We start from the raw sequence: 16,303 nt of genomic DNA on the forward strand, positions 1-16,303 counted from the left end.
GTTAGTCAGTCTAATGCCCTTCCACCTCTGATTTACTTGCAAAAAGGAAGCCAGAAAAGTTCTCCCTATGCCAAAAACGTCCCTTGGCTCCAAGCATTAGCTAGAATCACAATAAATTCTTTTTTTTTTTTTTTGGCAGGTGGAGGGGGATACATTTTCATTCAGTAATGATATTACAGCATGCTCTTCATTTCCCTCTGCAGCTCCCGAAGCTCTGTGTAACCTCCCATCTCCCTGTCCCCTTAGGAATATCACAAATAAATTGGTGAAACCTACTGGAAGGTGATAGCAATCAGAGATACCACTAAATTCCATTTAGCGAGGAATTAGGAATCCAATCACGTTTGTACATAGGAAAGGTCTGACTGGATCATACTGAAAAAAACACTCTGTCTTTGAAAGTACTGGACCAGATGAAGATGCTGGAAACTCAAGATGGAAAAACATAAGTTGATTCATCCACAAGGAAAGTTTCACGTAACCCCAGGACACTTACTGTTTGATTTACTCCCTGACACATGCCTGTGCAGAGGCTAGTTTTATACATATAAAATACATACAGTACATTTCATGCTGCAGTGTTATGTATCCCCATCCCCTTTGAATCCTGCTAAACTCTTGCAATCTCTTGACCCAAAGAGCAGCTTATGGCACGGGTTATCCGCTCTCTGCTCCCTTGTCTTCTTACCTGCTGCAAGCACTTCTATCTATTGTCTGGTTTTGAAGGTGTTTAGGGGGTTTGCTGGAGAGCAGGGGACAAGATGACAAATGAGCTAATACACCGCAATGGAATGTAAGTGAGTCTCAGCTATTTTTAATTAAGAAGCGATGACAGCTGACTAAATTCCCTGACACTGCAGTTAAAGGCTCCCTGACCCAGACATTATTGGACACACTCCTAAGACCAATATATATTGGTCCCGACGGTGCTTCTATTATTGTCCCTGCCGTCTCGACAGATGCAGGACTAACAAAATCTATGTCTGTTATCAGCATGCAAATAGTGAGATAAACCTGTGAATGCTTATGAGCAGGAGGAGGCGGCAGGTGAGAGGAGGACAACGAAGGTCATTTTCAAGGGAGTGCTGAAAGTGCCAATGTTTGGTTCCAATAAATGTTCAAAAGGTTTGGACAAATTTAACTGCCATTTTCATTTTCGGTTGGTTAAACCAATGATAGATTGACCATGAGAGAGGCAGAGAGACAGAAAGAACATTTTCTGCTGTAAGGCAGATAAAAGATAAGAGGCAAAGCAGTATGGTGCCTTGGACTGGCTTTTCTCAGCCCACAGATCACAGGGAGGGCTCAACTGAGAAGGCTTTTCTTCTAATTCCCAGACCTGAGAGCCCAGCAACCTGACGAAGGGATCTGGAGTTTGAAGGACAGCGATTCACCCGGTTTCATGTAAGGACTCTAGCAGAGATGAGAATACAGTCAAGGTGTCCAGCTTCCACTGCCACAAACAGGCTGGCAAGAAACTGACTGTTTCAACAACAGCCTGTCTTGGAAAGATGTCATGAGGAAGATACCAACCACAAAAAGACAATACAAAATTCGCTTTTGTCCTCAGGGCTTGCACAGAAATGAATCCAGCAGCAGATCCCTTTACCTTGAGCTCGCTAGTTGGTTTTAGTAGGACAGCAAAAGAAGTGATTCCCTTCTCCCCTTTCCAAAGGATCACGGAGAAAAGGGGTAAACAGGCACACGGGGCAAAGTCATGCAAATCGCGTACGAACTTGGCATACGCGAGACAAATACATTAAGGAACACCATCGGGAACTTTCCAGCATGGTTGCACGGTGGGAGGGGGAAAAGAGTTGCTTTCTGCTGTTGCTAAGACGGTTCCCCCACCCTTGCTCCCTCCCAGCCCAATCCACGGGCTTTCTCCTCTCATTGGCTCCCCAGCTGCATCGAATGATCATGACAGGTTTTCCTCCTCCTCGCCCTATTGGCTTCTGCCTATGGCCTATTATCAGGGGAGAGCAAATCAAGACACGTAATCAATAGTTTGCGAGGAGGAACGGGGCTGCGCGATGCTACATTTGCATTAAATCTCTTGCCGCCCATGTCTCTGCATTCAGATAAGCACGGATTAGCCGTATTGGCCATGCTCGCGGAGGTGAGCGTAGATGGCAGACTGATAGCAAAAAGCAGTGCTGCAGCGAGCTGGCAGGGAAAGGCAGCAGCTGCACGCTCCAGTCCGGAATTTCAGGCCGGGCTCTACCTGACGAGAAGCTCAGATCCTGACCTTGCAGGCAAACCAGCACCATTCAAGGACCATCCGCACCCTGCCTGAGCACTGATCTAGAGGCACAGAGCAAACTTCCTTTCTCGTAGCCTGACTGAACTAGTGTCCCCAGCTTGTGTACTCATCAGGGTGGCCAGCTCTGAAAATAAGGAAAATGCGTATAGCAGGGGAGAAATCTTCTTTCTTGCAGTCCCATAAGTGATGCCCTCCCCAGCAAGCTTTTAGAAAGTTGCTTTGTCTGAAGGCATCGGGAGGCCTTCCAGGGCAGGCAGAGAGCATGGAAACACTCCACGAGGCCAGAGAAAGTTTCCCTGGCTTGAACCAGGATGACCGATGACAGTCAGCTACCACAACAGTGCTGCCTGGTCACTGCCAGCCTCCAGAAATTCGGGAACAGTGGTTCCTTCGTCTTGCAGCATCCCTGTCAGCTTGGCTCTCCCCACCCCACCAAAACCCCGTTATTGGGCAGCGAAACACAGCAGCGGTGGGTCAGCTCCCCGGTCCTACCACAGACCAAGGTCAAGGTCAAAGCCTGGAACCAGATGCAGAGAAGAGGCAGATGAGTTGGAACAGGTTTCCAACTGCAAGCAAAACGGGCTTGAAGTGACACCACGCATCAATGAAACACCAATGCGAAACAACTAGATGTTGCCAATGGCTTTAAACCCAACTGCAAAATAAAACTTACTTATCGGTGATGGGGACATCAGACACAGGGCATCAAGTGCATGACCAAGTTACGTGTGAGTAACTACTGAACTGGCCTCAGGCCTTAAAGCTTTGCAGTTTGACTTGCCCAAGTAAAGCAGCTGATGAAATATTCCCAGGCACATTGGGACACTGGTGAAATAGCAACCCTTTGGCTATTTTCTTTCACCACACAGGTGAGTCAGCATCCGGACTACGGAAGAAAAACTGGTGTTTCCTTTTCTGTTCGGGACTGCAAGTGACTGGCAGCAGCAGGAGCTCAGTCCAGTTTCTAGCCTGTTTCTAATAGACATGTATACAGACTACAAGAGGTCAATGAACCCAGCAAAGCCATCCCCTGCAGTTGGATGCACATACATGGGATGTACGCTGTCCCCTAAATACTAGATCTTCCTGGCCTGGACAGTCCACTTGCTCTTTGTCCTTTACGTGATACAGAGGTTCGGTTAGCTAGAGTTATAACTTAAACTGTTGTAAAATAATACAATTATGATCCAAGACAGAGGAAAATTTTCTATGGAAATTTCCGCAGGCAATCCATTTGTTTATTTCAGGGGTGGGGGTGGTTGGACACAAAACACTGGGTCAGTTAAAAAAAATCCGAAGTGTCTGACCTGAATAAATCAATTTTTATGAAATCCACGGGGATGCTTTCTTCAATATAAGATGGAACTTCCAAGTTAAAAGGACGAAAGAGAAGAAAAGAGGGCACATAAAAATCAGGTTCAAATCCCTGCTTGGCCTCACTCAGTAAGGACTCTGAATTAGGTCTACAGTTACTTAAATGGCTTCAAATATTTTGGGATCTCTCTCCAGTTCGTATGATCTAAGTTTCATCCTCAGGCAGAACAGGAAGAACGTTCTGAGCTCTCAAAAATGTTCATGACTTCGGACAAATACGTTATACCCAGCTTCAAAACAAATCTGTTCTCTTTTTGATCTTATGTAATAGTCTAGATGTCTGTGTTTTGATTCCTCCCAATTGTTCACTCAAACTGGTACAGAGCTCCATGAAAGAAGATTAATGGACTGGAAGGAAACCTACACTTTTTTTAATATCTCTAAACCATGTGCCTCTTTTCTGGTTACCTTTGCAAAGACGAAAAGCATGAAATTTAGCAACAACAAAGACGATAAAAACGAACTCAAATAAGAACTCCTATCATGAGTCAAGCCTGCTTCAGCCCCTCAAGAAGACAGAGCCTATGAACGAAGCCTTTTTGATCAATAAAAGCCTTTTAAATAAAATGAAAGCTCTTTCAGACTAATTCAAGAAGCAACCTACAATGGAAAAGATTCAGTCCCTGACAGCCTGGGATCAAACTTGTTTTCTCTTTACTGTTAGTGCCTACACAACAACATTTATCTGGACCTATTACATTTGCTGTAGGTGGAAAAATAATTAGATTCTTACCATGAACATGTAGGAAATATACAACAGAAAGGCAGAGCTGGTATGTTATAACCTGTGCTGCTATGACTACCACGGCGGTCAGTTCACTTTTGACTGCTCCCTCCACCCCGTAGGGAGGAAGGTGTGCTCCCTTACCTGGCAATACGTTCAGTCCTCAATGCCCACGTTGTTCCTGTCCTCAGCAAGAAAGGCAAAGAGCATGGGCGTGCACTTCTTCACCTCCAACGCTTAGCAGGCACAACCTGGGTTAACGGGAATAAGAAATATATGAATATAAGGAGTAATGTGATGGATGACCCGACAGGAAACTGCAGGCCCAAGCAGAGGGGAAATTGTGTCCATAGCTCTATTCACCCGCCCCAATTCTGCTTATCATGATGTATCTGCTTCTGGTCCAAGGCTCGGACCTCAGGGCTTCCAGGCTGCCATTCACCACCTGTCTGGCATAGCTGATGGAGAACAAGGAGCCAAGAAACCTGAGAGCCATTTCTGAGCCAACAGCCTGTGTTCCCAGATTCAATTTTGTTTACAGATTTCCAGTTTGAAAGATTTTCCTAATTCCCAGTGTACTTCTTCTCAGATTTGTATTGCCTTAAAAATTATGGAAATGTCAGTTGTCCTGTCGGTTTTGTTATAGAGAGGAAACTATTTTCCATATGCATTACAGAATTTTTCACAAGAAAAAAATCCAAGGATACAGTCATTCTTACTTAGCACATTGTATAACTGTCCATGAAGGGATTTGAGTTCTGTCTATCTGCTTCTGGTTTGTTTCCCAGCTTCATTTCATTAATACATGTTCTCAAGAAGTTCATATTATTAATGAAGCCAAACCACAGGAATACTTCTCATAACTGCTCTATTTCTCTGATGCCAAAGGCTAGTAAAAGGTCTCCAAACTTCAATTTCATCTTTAAATAGTTCTATGCAAGGTAACTCGAAGTTACTAGTCCCATTTTGCTATTAAACAGAGGCACAGAAGAGTGCTAAGAATTGTCCCAGGCCATAAAATAAGTAGAAAAAGACAACCAAACCCGGAGTCCTGATCCACAGCCTCTTGCTCTGTCCCAGTGGACAACATTCTTTCCTATGATTACTAAAAATATTGGGGTCTTCTGTGAAACAGACTGGGATGCTAATTTTTGAGGTGAAATGACCAACTCAGCATGGGAAATCGTGTAAGTGAATATAATACTCTCAACTTCCTGAACTCTTGTACAGTAAACAGCTTAACAACTTGTTTCCCACAGAGACACCTGTATTTTAGCAGCAGATAAGAAATGACACATGTATATACATAGCCATATTTTCTTTTTTTCTAGCTGTGCACACACATCCATATATGTACAAACATAAAATACATGCATGTATATACGTATATATCAAAGTTATTAAAATGAGAAGGAACTTTGATGTTGGACTCGGCATGGTCTGAAAAAATGCTAATTACACCACAGCACAGGTGTGGGAATGAACTGCCTGCTCTGTGCACAGCACTTCAGGCACATAAAATGCAAAGACCTACTTGGAAGAGAGCACAGAGCCAAGACGTTTCCCTCAAGATGCTTCTTCTCACCCATCACACCTATCACCTGTTCACAAAAATTACCTTCCCACGTCTCCACTGGTTAAACCTTGACCCCCTTTCCTGAGCATGTGCCACCCCACAATACTTGCTCAATATCACCACAACACCTGGCTACCTAACAATTAGGTCTTCTGTAATTGAAGTGCAGACGTATCTAAATAAGCCAGGATGAGATGGCTGAATGCCTTTGGTACTAATGCCAGTGCTCTCATGAATGCTGACTCTTAAAGCAAAACAAGTAAAAAAGAGTAAGTAAACTAACGAGTTTCTAGACTCATTTGTTTAGGATGACAGATCGATAAACATAGTAATTTTTTAATTTTTTTTTTTTTTTTTTTTTTTTTTACAAACAGCTTTTTATAACTCATAACCCAAAATAAGCCCTGACCCAGCTGTGGTGCCATGTTAAACAGTAATTACTCTATATAAGGCTGACCAAATGGGAATATTTGTGGGCCAGTGGAATGAAATTATTTTAGGACTTACACAAACTTTCTCTGGGAGTGGTGAGACTAGCTGTGGGTAATGTGGTGTACCTAAGAAACAAGCGCACACAGGACAGGTTTTTTTCTTCTTCTTCCAAGCCTCCATTAAAACTCAGAAGGTGACATTAAATGACTTTCCCAAATTTCTGCTCAAGGGAAAAGGAAGAAAATAAAGAAGTAGAAGTGAAATTTGTTTACCCCGCTGTAAAAGAGGCTTCACTATGTCACTGTACACATTTTGAGATTCTCCCTCAACGTGGCTACCTGTCATGCCTGCTAAACCAAACCCAAACATATGGCAGAGCATAAGTAAGCAAAGGTGCAAAGCAAAACCCTTGTAATATTTCATTATACTGGGAGGAAAAAAGGAAAAGCCAAAAAAAAAAAAAAAAAAAAAAAAAAAATCGAGCCTCATCTCCAGGTCTTACCTATCATTCAGGTTGCTTCACCATGAGCTGCTGTGCAACACCAGCCACTGAAATGTCCATCATCAGGCGTTTTCCTGGCTAGGACTGTCACAAGCACCTCTCTTCCAACCCAGCCCACGTGCTACACAGATGGTTCCTTGCCACCTTGCTGCCACAAAGGCAAACCCTTCGTGCAGACTGGCCTCATGGCAATTTGGACCTTTTTTGCTTGACCTTTGCTTGAAATGATGCTAAACTACATCGATACACATCGCAGAGTAATTCTTCATCCTGTCTACACTAAGGATGCGCTCGCACTCCCGATCTTTTGGCAATGTTTGGGCCCACTGAATCTCTGCTGCTGAGGCTACGGGAGGAAGAGCCCATAAATCCAAACTCCCTCATCCTCTCAAATATCCAGTTCACCATTTCAAAGCACCTGACTCTGACGCAGGTGAGGCAGCACAGCCTGCAGAGAAAGGAACAAAAGTCCTGTAACCTGGGGCACGTCCTGCCTTGTAGGAGGGTGGGGATCTCTGTGGGGAATCCTAGAAGAAGAGGCTGACAGAGCTTTCAGAGTGGCAATGCTCAGTTCAAAAAACCTGCAAAAATTAGTGGCATGCCATTCTGGTGCAAGTGGCAGTTTTCCAGTTGCCAAAATATCCCTCCTCCTTATGCCACGGTAAAACAGAGCAAAAATGGAAATTGGTTTAGCAAGTAGGAACATTGCAATTCAAAATAGAATCAGAGAGGATTAAAGCAAATACCCAGACTGTTCTAACCTGTGTTTACGGCCCAAATACTGTACCAATTCCTGTTATTTTCAGGGGTTTCTTCCTGTGTTGTAACATTCTCTCTGGGATTAAACTTGGCCCGTGCAACATATGAGTCATCTGACTACAAGTCTCTGGGCATGTGCTGCAGGTTTTGCAGATGCTTATCACTGACAACCCATCCTCCAGCCTCAGAGCCCAATGCAGCACATTACACGTGGGTTTTTGCTGAAGGGGTAGGAAGAAAATGACAGCATCTGCCTAACACTAAATTTTCATCCTTAATTAAGGACTTCAAAAATAAGTCCATTTTCTGAGCAGGATAGTGGGTGGAAAATAAAATAAAGCTAGTTTTTACTGATCTCAGTGAAACTCAAGTCCATTTTCTAGTTAATATGCACCCTTGCACCCAGGAATTTCAAGTTAAAAATGCGTTGCTATGGAACTCATATTATCTGCAGCACCAAGCACTGACAATGGCCAAACTAATCCCAGGTAGGACTCCTCTGCCTTCACCGATGTAAAACAGATTCATTGTTTTCAGGTTTGCTTTTCATTCCACCTGACTTTCTGCGTACCAGAAGATAACTTCTTTTTATGCCTGTCTCCGATTAGTTCTTTGAATTACCTCCACATTACGTGATTGTTCAACAATGAGTCCACCCTGCTGTTCTTCATTCTTTTTCAATGACCCACACAAGTGCCAGTACCATACAGATACTCACTTAGAGACACAGTAATGTGTTAAATTCACAGGTGAGATCAATTTTAGCTGCAACAAATCACAGGATGTAGCAGGAGGTAATTCAAATAATAAAAATTCACAGAATAGGAAGAGAGGAAGAAAGAGAAAAGAGATAACCATGCAGAAGCAATGGACTTGTGTAATACACCGCAGCCTTATAGTACCTTTGTACAAATATTGTACAAATATAGCAACGGGTTATAAAGCTTCTGAGCTCTTAATTAGCAGTTCGATTCACAATTGGTAAAGCTCTTCTAATAGAAAGGAACGAAAAGCTAATCACTTCAGTTGACTGGCCACTGAACATCTCACCTATGAACAGCTCCTCCTAAGGCTGTTTGCCAGTGGGAAGGAGCAACTATGGATTGGGACAGCAGCTTCTGTTGCGCGGTTGACAGAAGAGACTTCACCAGTATTGGTAGATCCTGAAAGAGAAGGAAATTCACACTCAATAGTGGAATTAAACGCGATTTCTCCATTTTACTGAGTCATTGACTGCTGGAGAGCCTAGCTCTGTTCACATGCTGAAAGTTTGATATATGCCTAAAAAGAGAGTGAGTGTAGGCCTGGAGAATTCAGGTATTTCAGTACATTGGTAAGTGCATGAGAGTCCTGCTGACCACGGTGGACATGCCTGTCAGTACAAGTTAATCAAGAGCCAGAGCCTCCCGCTGAAACAACGCCCGAGGTCAGAGCGGGCTGCGCTGCCTTCTCCAGTGTTTGTCTACCGAAATCAGCAGACTTACATCGGCCGAAGGTAGGTAGCTCAAGGTACTCGTCGACCTTTAGGCATATACCTTACCTGTCGAGAAGCAGAGCTTCCTAACACAGAAACTGTGAGCCCTCAACTCAAGGCTCTGCTGACTATCAGAAGAGCTGGACTCCTACCTTCGGAGCCCGAATCCACTTTCTCGATGCTCCACTGACTAAGGACAGGTCCACATTCACGTTTCTACTTTCATTGGCTAAGAGCAGACTCACGTGAATATCATCCTTAGCCTGCAACCTTCTTTTAAACCCAATCAAGGTAAGCATGACACAGAAATTACAAGATAATTAGAGAGAACTATGGAAAACAAATATACATACCCTTTGTTCCATTGGGTTGCTTTAAAACACAATGCTGTGGTTTGCTCCTTCTCTCTCAATCTGTCACCAACACTCGGCTACACGGGAGGAAACAAATTTAAATTAAACTCAAATGTTATGTCTAGTTGACTATTAACACTTTCTAAACAGTGCTGAACCTCTTACATAGACACTTTGTGCTATAACCCCAAACTATAAGGCCAATAAAGCCACGGCAACTGACAGCAGGTACAGACCTGGGCTAGATTCGGAATTAAAATATAAGAAACAAGTAATAAAAACAGCAACAACAACAACCTGAGTTCTGCAAAAGTTACTTAACTTCCCAAGCCCAAAATGTTCACTGCAGTCTTTAAATGGCTGCTACTGCAGTACAAGTAATACACCACCTTTGTACAAATACTATACTGTACAAATATTCATCAGTTAATTTCTACAATAACTGTGTCAGGTAGGATCATTAACACTGCCCCTAATTTTACTGATAAGTAGGCTGAGAGAAGGGTGGAGACGATCGTCTAAAGTGAAAAAGTAAGTAACAATGAGAACTCCAAAGCATCCTCCCACCTCTCAGTCCACGTAGGGTGTTTTTTTTCAATAAAAAAAAAAAATATATCTTTGGGACAGTATGACCCAATACCAACTGAAATTTGGAGACTTAAAAAAACAAACAAACAAACAGTGGACTTCAGCTCGCACCCGAGGTTCATAGCTAATGAAGCATTTATGTTACACTAAAAATGTGGCTTAGCTTAAGTATCCATTTTTAACTATCAACTGAAGTGAAAACATTAATTCATGCAAATCAATGTTCCCTAAACAATAATTTTCCTCTAGAAAATTTCTTGGTTTTTAACATAAACTCTTATCTAACATAACCCATTTTAAGTATTATATCTGCAGAGTTTAGCAATTAGCTCTGTAAATTGTTTTCCTTGAGTGTATGGAAGGTTACATTACATAGTGAAATATAAAGTGTACGCTATAGTGACTGAAAACCTCTCTTTGAACGATGATTATCTTTCAAAAAGGCTAGGATAAAAGCCAGATTACCAAAACAAATTCAAGCCAGCTATTAGAGTTCTACTTGTACATCCAAAGTCCCCTGTTATTTCATGCAAGTATCCACTTTCAGTGTATCTTTGGCAGTTTTCAAATGTAATTGATTATATGTAATATCCACAGACCGTGCCTTCCTGAAAACACAGCCAGAAAAATCCAATCTGAGGAATAAACAAGCAAGCAAATAGGAAATGGGTGCAAAGAAAAGCACAGAAAGAGGGAAGGGACAGTACATAAAACAGCTAAATGAAGGCAGGAGATGGCACTGAGGGTACTTCAGATGCTGCTGAAAGTGAGGACAAGGATGGAGAGGCTACGCCTCATGTGTCTGCTAATCCAGAACAAACTCATGGGAGTTGTAGAAAAACAGTATTTTGCATGGAGGTTGTAAAAGACTGCTAAAAGTCACCTAAGCCATCCTTCTACTGAAAACATGGCTAACCTCAAAACTGAATCCGGTATCATCCACTTGAGCTCTGAAAATCCCTAAGAAGAGAGATCCCACAGCCTCGCTGGGCACCTGCTCCAGTGCTCCACCACTCTCCCCTTATATCCAACTAGAATTTCCCTTGTTGCAGCTGTGACAGAAGATTTTTTTCCCCACTTGTTTAAAGAAGGCTTCATTCAGCTCTTCCTCTCAGTCAGGTGGTTCACCGAAGATGCCCACCATGACACCCTCGTTGTGGGCCTCCCCACTCTGATCCTGACACACAAGTTCCCAACATCCACTGCTACTCTTCTGCACAAAACACAACCCTCTCTCCTTGTTTTCCATGTACATCTTTGTCAAAGAGCCACATCCATCCATCCATCACAACACTCCAGTCACGTGAACTATTCCACCATGCCTGCCATCCCAGCAAACCTTGATTAAAGCCCTTGGTACTAAGGTACTAATTAAATAAAAGTAGTGTTACATACACTAGGTGAAGCAAGGCACACAGATACTAAGAGGGCAAATTGCCCAGCACCAAGTGTTAGTGACAGAGCTGTGAAGACAAAATAGGAACGCAAACTCCTCATCTTACATGTTACCTTTTAGACTAAACAGCCTTTGATGATGCCCTAGAGGGCAAAATGAGAAGGAAAGCTTCTCATGGAGAACAGTCATGCAGGGCAAGATGCTCAACAGATCAACATTGGTGAGCTCCACTGCTTTCAATGCAGCTATACCAATTTATATCAGTTGATGATGTGACCTATATAATGAAAACTAGCTTGAAGCAGCTAAGGAATATAACCTTGATTTATTCCAAATACATTATATTTAACGCTGTCACTTATCTTTTACATGCCAACATGCAAGCTCAGGAGACAGACACATTTGGATACTCTCAGCTGGGAATTGTGTTCTTGCAATGCTCCTAGATGATGCACATACCATCTCTATTTGTGTTCACCCTTTCAGATGGCATGGTGCCCACAAAACAAGCTGATTAGCACTTGCCCTGGGCTATCAAGGCAAGGCAATGGTATGTTTAGATCAGCAAACTGCATAACAATATAAATGTCATCTATTCTACAAGAAGCTTTGGCAGTATTTGCATCTTGTGCTTCATTGCATGTATGTGCCAAAAAAGAAACTCAAAGACTTGCAAAAGAAAGACAGGCATGGGATTCACCAGACCTCCCGGTTGCCAAAACATGCTGTATAGCAGTGGGTGCCTCATTATAATCCCCAAGGACCATCTACCGGGTGTCAGATTGTATGTAACATGAACACTGCTAGTACATACATATATAGCCTTTTTTGTTCAGCCAGGCTCATAAGCAGAAAACGAACCACAAACAGCGTGTCTGGCACAGTTCAAGACATGATCTGTACACTTGCCCAGAAAAGATGGCATCCAGCCTAAACAGAATAGCCCTGGGTGGTCACTAGCTGGTTGTGCAACATCTTTGCTGACGGGGCAAACCGTAGCAATACCTAGCAGATACAATGGATAATGGGCTAAGGACACCGAGTTTAGGACATTAGCTGGAGTGCATGCCAGGCCCCTAATGGCCTGGCACTCATTAGCATTTGATTGTTACTGGAGACCTATACAACATGAAATGATGGTCTCACTCCAATTCCTGGTGAGCAAATGTCAGCACCATTATCACAGTAAGCATCCATCTTAGCGGTCTTACCAAAGAAGCCAAGGACTGAATGGGAAGAAAGGCTGATCTATGTCTCATTGTCAGTGGAGGGGACTTTCCAGGACAGAGCTGGGGTGAACTAGCAGGGTTCAGAACTGCTGCCTCTACAAGTCCTACTTAATTCTTTAGCAGATGGGACAGGGTGCAGAAAGAGGAGATACAGTGCAGGAAAGATGCACCAAAAGAGAGGGAATGCTGCCAGACAAAGGTGGGAAAGACAACTCTGCAGATAAGCAGAAAAACATCGTGGCATGACATGGTAAGTGGATAGCGGAATAACACACTCAGATCATCAGAAAGAGACACTGCATTGTAAGTACATAACTAAAGAGCACACTATAGCAAATTCAAGGAATGTTTACTATATTTCACAGGTCTTCCTCTGCAGTTTACGTTTTGTTCACACACTAGGAACCAGTAGCGGTGTTACAGGTAAACCCCTCAACCTTTCTGTGTCAATTAATCCAACAGCCTGACGCCGAGCTCTCAGCGCTCTGGAGTCTTCCACCAGTATCCTCCTATAGGAAACCCAAGAGCTTTTTGCATAGTTTGTAGAAATTCACAACCAAATGCTTTATCCTGACTACTTATTAATTACTATTATTTGCTTTATCGAAGTTTTATTTTCATGACAAACATACAAACCACTTGAACTAACTGTTCCAACCACTGTTTATGAGCGAGGCTTCCTTCTCTGAGATACTCCTTCGTTGTTCTGTATAACCTCACTGCACTTCTATTTCATTATACAAGTCTTTGGTCAACGCTAGAACCATAGCACAGACAGTAAGACTACAGAGTGACTCTCCTAAGGAGATTATGCAAAATGTCACTTAGCATTAAATTTCTATTTGAAAATGGAAGGCGTTTTATTCTTAGTTATGCTAATGAAAATCAGAAAAGATACTTCATATTTCTAATATTAAAGTGGAGCCCTTAACTTTTTGAGAATCCTTAGTCATGCCCTTCTGCTATTGCATATTCCTCATAAATTCATATTTACAATACTTTATGTTAACAACTTCTTTTATTTCTGAAAATAGAAATCTGTCTGAAATGCTTTTGCTTGGTTAGCAGTATCCAGATGCATTAAACTTCTATTACATAACAGGATTTGTACTTTATACTCAAGTTTTCAGGATAGAGATATTTAAAAGATTATGAAATATGCTTGTGGGGAAAAAAAAAAAAAGAATGTTGGAACATATCCATCAATATTTCAGTGTAAATTCATGAAGCACCAGAATTATACAGTGCAATTATCTTTCAGAATGTATAGCTCCTAGCACTGATCTTTACGTTTAACAGAAAAAATGGTTCAATACTTAGTAAATGAATGTTAATTAAGATGTTGGGAAAAATTCTGTCATGATTGAACAACGAAACTAATGCACCTTGCGCATTTGTTTAAAAAGTCTCTGCTACTCTGACTGTATCAAGCATAAGTGGCCTTTTATGTGATATGCTTGCCAACATAAATCTTTATACAAAGTCTGATTCTTTCTGACTATTGACCAAAGATCAGATTTGGACTCTCACAGCAAACATTGCCATACTGTATATGAAATCTGTTAACAAGTCAGTGGTACTTAAGATGAACTAGGCAACTGGAGTCTGGCTCCAAGAAAGCATTATATAAAAGGACTTGGATTTCTCTCAAGGGTTTTGGTTTTTTTTAAGAAAAAACAATTAGAGGCAATTCTGTTAATATGTCACAGAGTCAGTCATTTTTTGTTTGGCTTTTTTCCCCCCTTATACTCAGCCTTTGCAGAAATCATTCCGAGCTGCCTATCCATTGATCTACCTATTTTCCAAAGTGTTTGACAGATCAGTCTGGGGTTTGATCACATACCGTGTCAATACTAGGTCCATTTATGGCATGTATATTTAAGATGATAAACAGGGCAGGTTTTGCAATGGTAATGTGGGACCTAAGAAGAGCCCAAACAAAGAATCCCATTGACATAGCTGTGTTTCTGATCAGGCCCACTGTGAATTTGAAGACAGAATAAGACGCAGGATGGCTACTCCCTTCCAGTAAATATGCAAAGTTCTCTTCTCACATACAATGGAAACAGTTTTACACTGATGTAGATCATGGGCCATGGATAATCAGCCCACTATTCACTTCCCCAGCTTTGCGGAAGCGTAATCAGGAAAGCATTATGAAGAAAAACCTGCCCTGCAGGGATAGACTTGCTTTAATAATGTTTATGACTTGTCCATATTGTATTTATGTCTGGAAGTTGATTTCTTGGGTTTTCCCACCCTTCCCCCACTCTCAGCCCCAAAGACAATTTGCAAGCTGAATCCTCCACCAGGATAAATGGGGGAAGCGCCAGTGACTGATGGACAGTACTCTCCTCTCTATATGCTCAAAATCACATCCAGAAATAACGCTTGATTTTTATCTAACACACAGGTCAAAGCTCATCTTTTCCTGAAGCAACTGGTCCAAAAACAAGCCCACACTTCACAAATTAACACGTTTGGACTGAGAGTGCAACACTTACTCTGGTCAGCTGCTGGCCTCTTGTCACACTTGTCTTGAAAACAGTCCAAATTCATGCCACAAACAGCAATAATAAAAGAAAATGATTGAAGACTTCCCCAGTATCTGCCAGGCTCACAATTTTTATTGAGCCTTACAAATGTGTCATCAATACTAGTTCCTTTAAAGCCATCAATCTCAGTCACCCAAATCCATCACAGGAAACAAATCCCAGAGAGGAACCAAAGTGCAGAGCAATTGCAGAAAGACAGGCTGTGAGAAAACCCATACAGAAATTTGCTTCGTCTATGTACTCCCAGACACATTCTGCAGGCAGAATCTGCTGGGTTTGCTTTTGCTGTGTTATTCCACTCTGATTTCACTGCTCGCTTCTGCAAAACCTGCCTCAAACTTCCCCATTTCCTGATGCGTTCAAAAGTCACCAAACACAGAAGCTTGATGTGGCTTGTGTGGCAGCTGAATTTGATGGCATTCAAATGCATGCACTGAAATGAAATTTCCAAGGAAGAAGGTATATAGCAATTGATAGGTTATAGGAATTTCTTGAGCTTTTTGTTACTTTTCACTGTTGTCAAAGTGCTTCGACTAACACTGCTGTAAGCTATGAAAATTCCCAGGTACCACTAGTTTTGTGGGTGCCTGTTTGCTCCAATCCAAAGCTGACTGTATCCAGGGATGGCTTAAGTCATCAGACACAAAACCTTTCAGACACATCCCCTACCCAAAGGGCTACTGGCCTCACCTGGACTTGGAAACAATCAACACTCCTGAAAATAGAGCACAGCCCATCTTAACACAAACACCCCAAAATGAGGCGAGGCCCTCTTAACCATTTTTGGACCCAACCCATGCTGAAGCATGGGACCGTGCTTGGGCTCCCCAAACTCCAGGCTGCTCTGTGGCTTCTTTCCAAGCCCCAGCCCAGGTGTTCGCTTGCACGTAAACACCGTGGAGAGCAGGCAAATCTGAGCCTGAGAGTCCACGGAACTGCGCCGAGCAGAGCTGCAGAGGTCGCAACCAAAATGAGAAAGGCAGCTTTTGTTCATGGCCTTGGGGCACTGCCTGCCTTCTGCAAGGAGATGGAGCAGCAGGAGACGCTTGCAATGGGTCTGATGACTTCTTCTTGGCAG

General features: G+C 42.5%; 1 long non-coding RNA gene across 1 annotated transcript in view; it reads right to left on the minus strand.

Annotated features, from left to right (window-relative positions):
• Positions 1-16,303, minus strand: part of LOC138686190 (uncharacterized) — a 161,573-nt gene that overhangs the window by 85,344 nt on the left and 59,926 nt on the right. Inside the window, exons 4-6 of the long non-coding RNA XR_011325549.1 lie at positions 9,458-9,534; positions 8,681-8,793; positions 4,506-4,612 (exon numbers count right to left, since the gene is read on the minus strand). This is a non-coding gene — a long non-coding RNA (uncharacterized lncRNA). The remainder of the gene's footprint in view (positions 1-4,505; positions 4,613-8,680; positions 8,794-9,457; positions 9,535-16,303) is intronic.

The sequence above is a fragment of the Haliaeetus albicilla genome, chromosome 7 (genome assembly GCF_947461875.1).
Source record: "Haliaeetus albicilla chromosome 7, bHalAlb1.1, whole genome shotgun sequence".
In the NCBI taxonomy this organism is placed as follows: Eukaryota; Metazoa; Chordata; class Aves; order Accipitriformes; family Accipitridae; genus Haliaeetus; species Haliaeetus albicilla.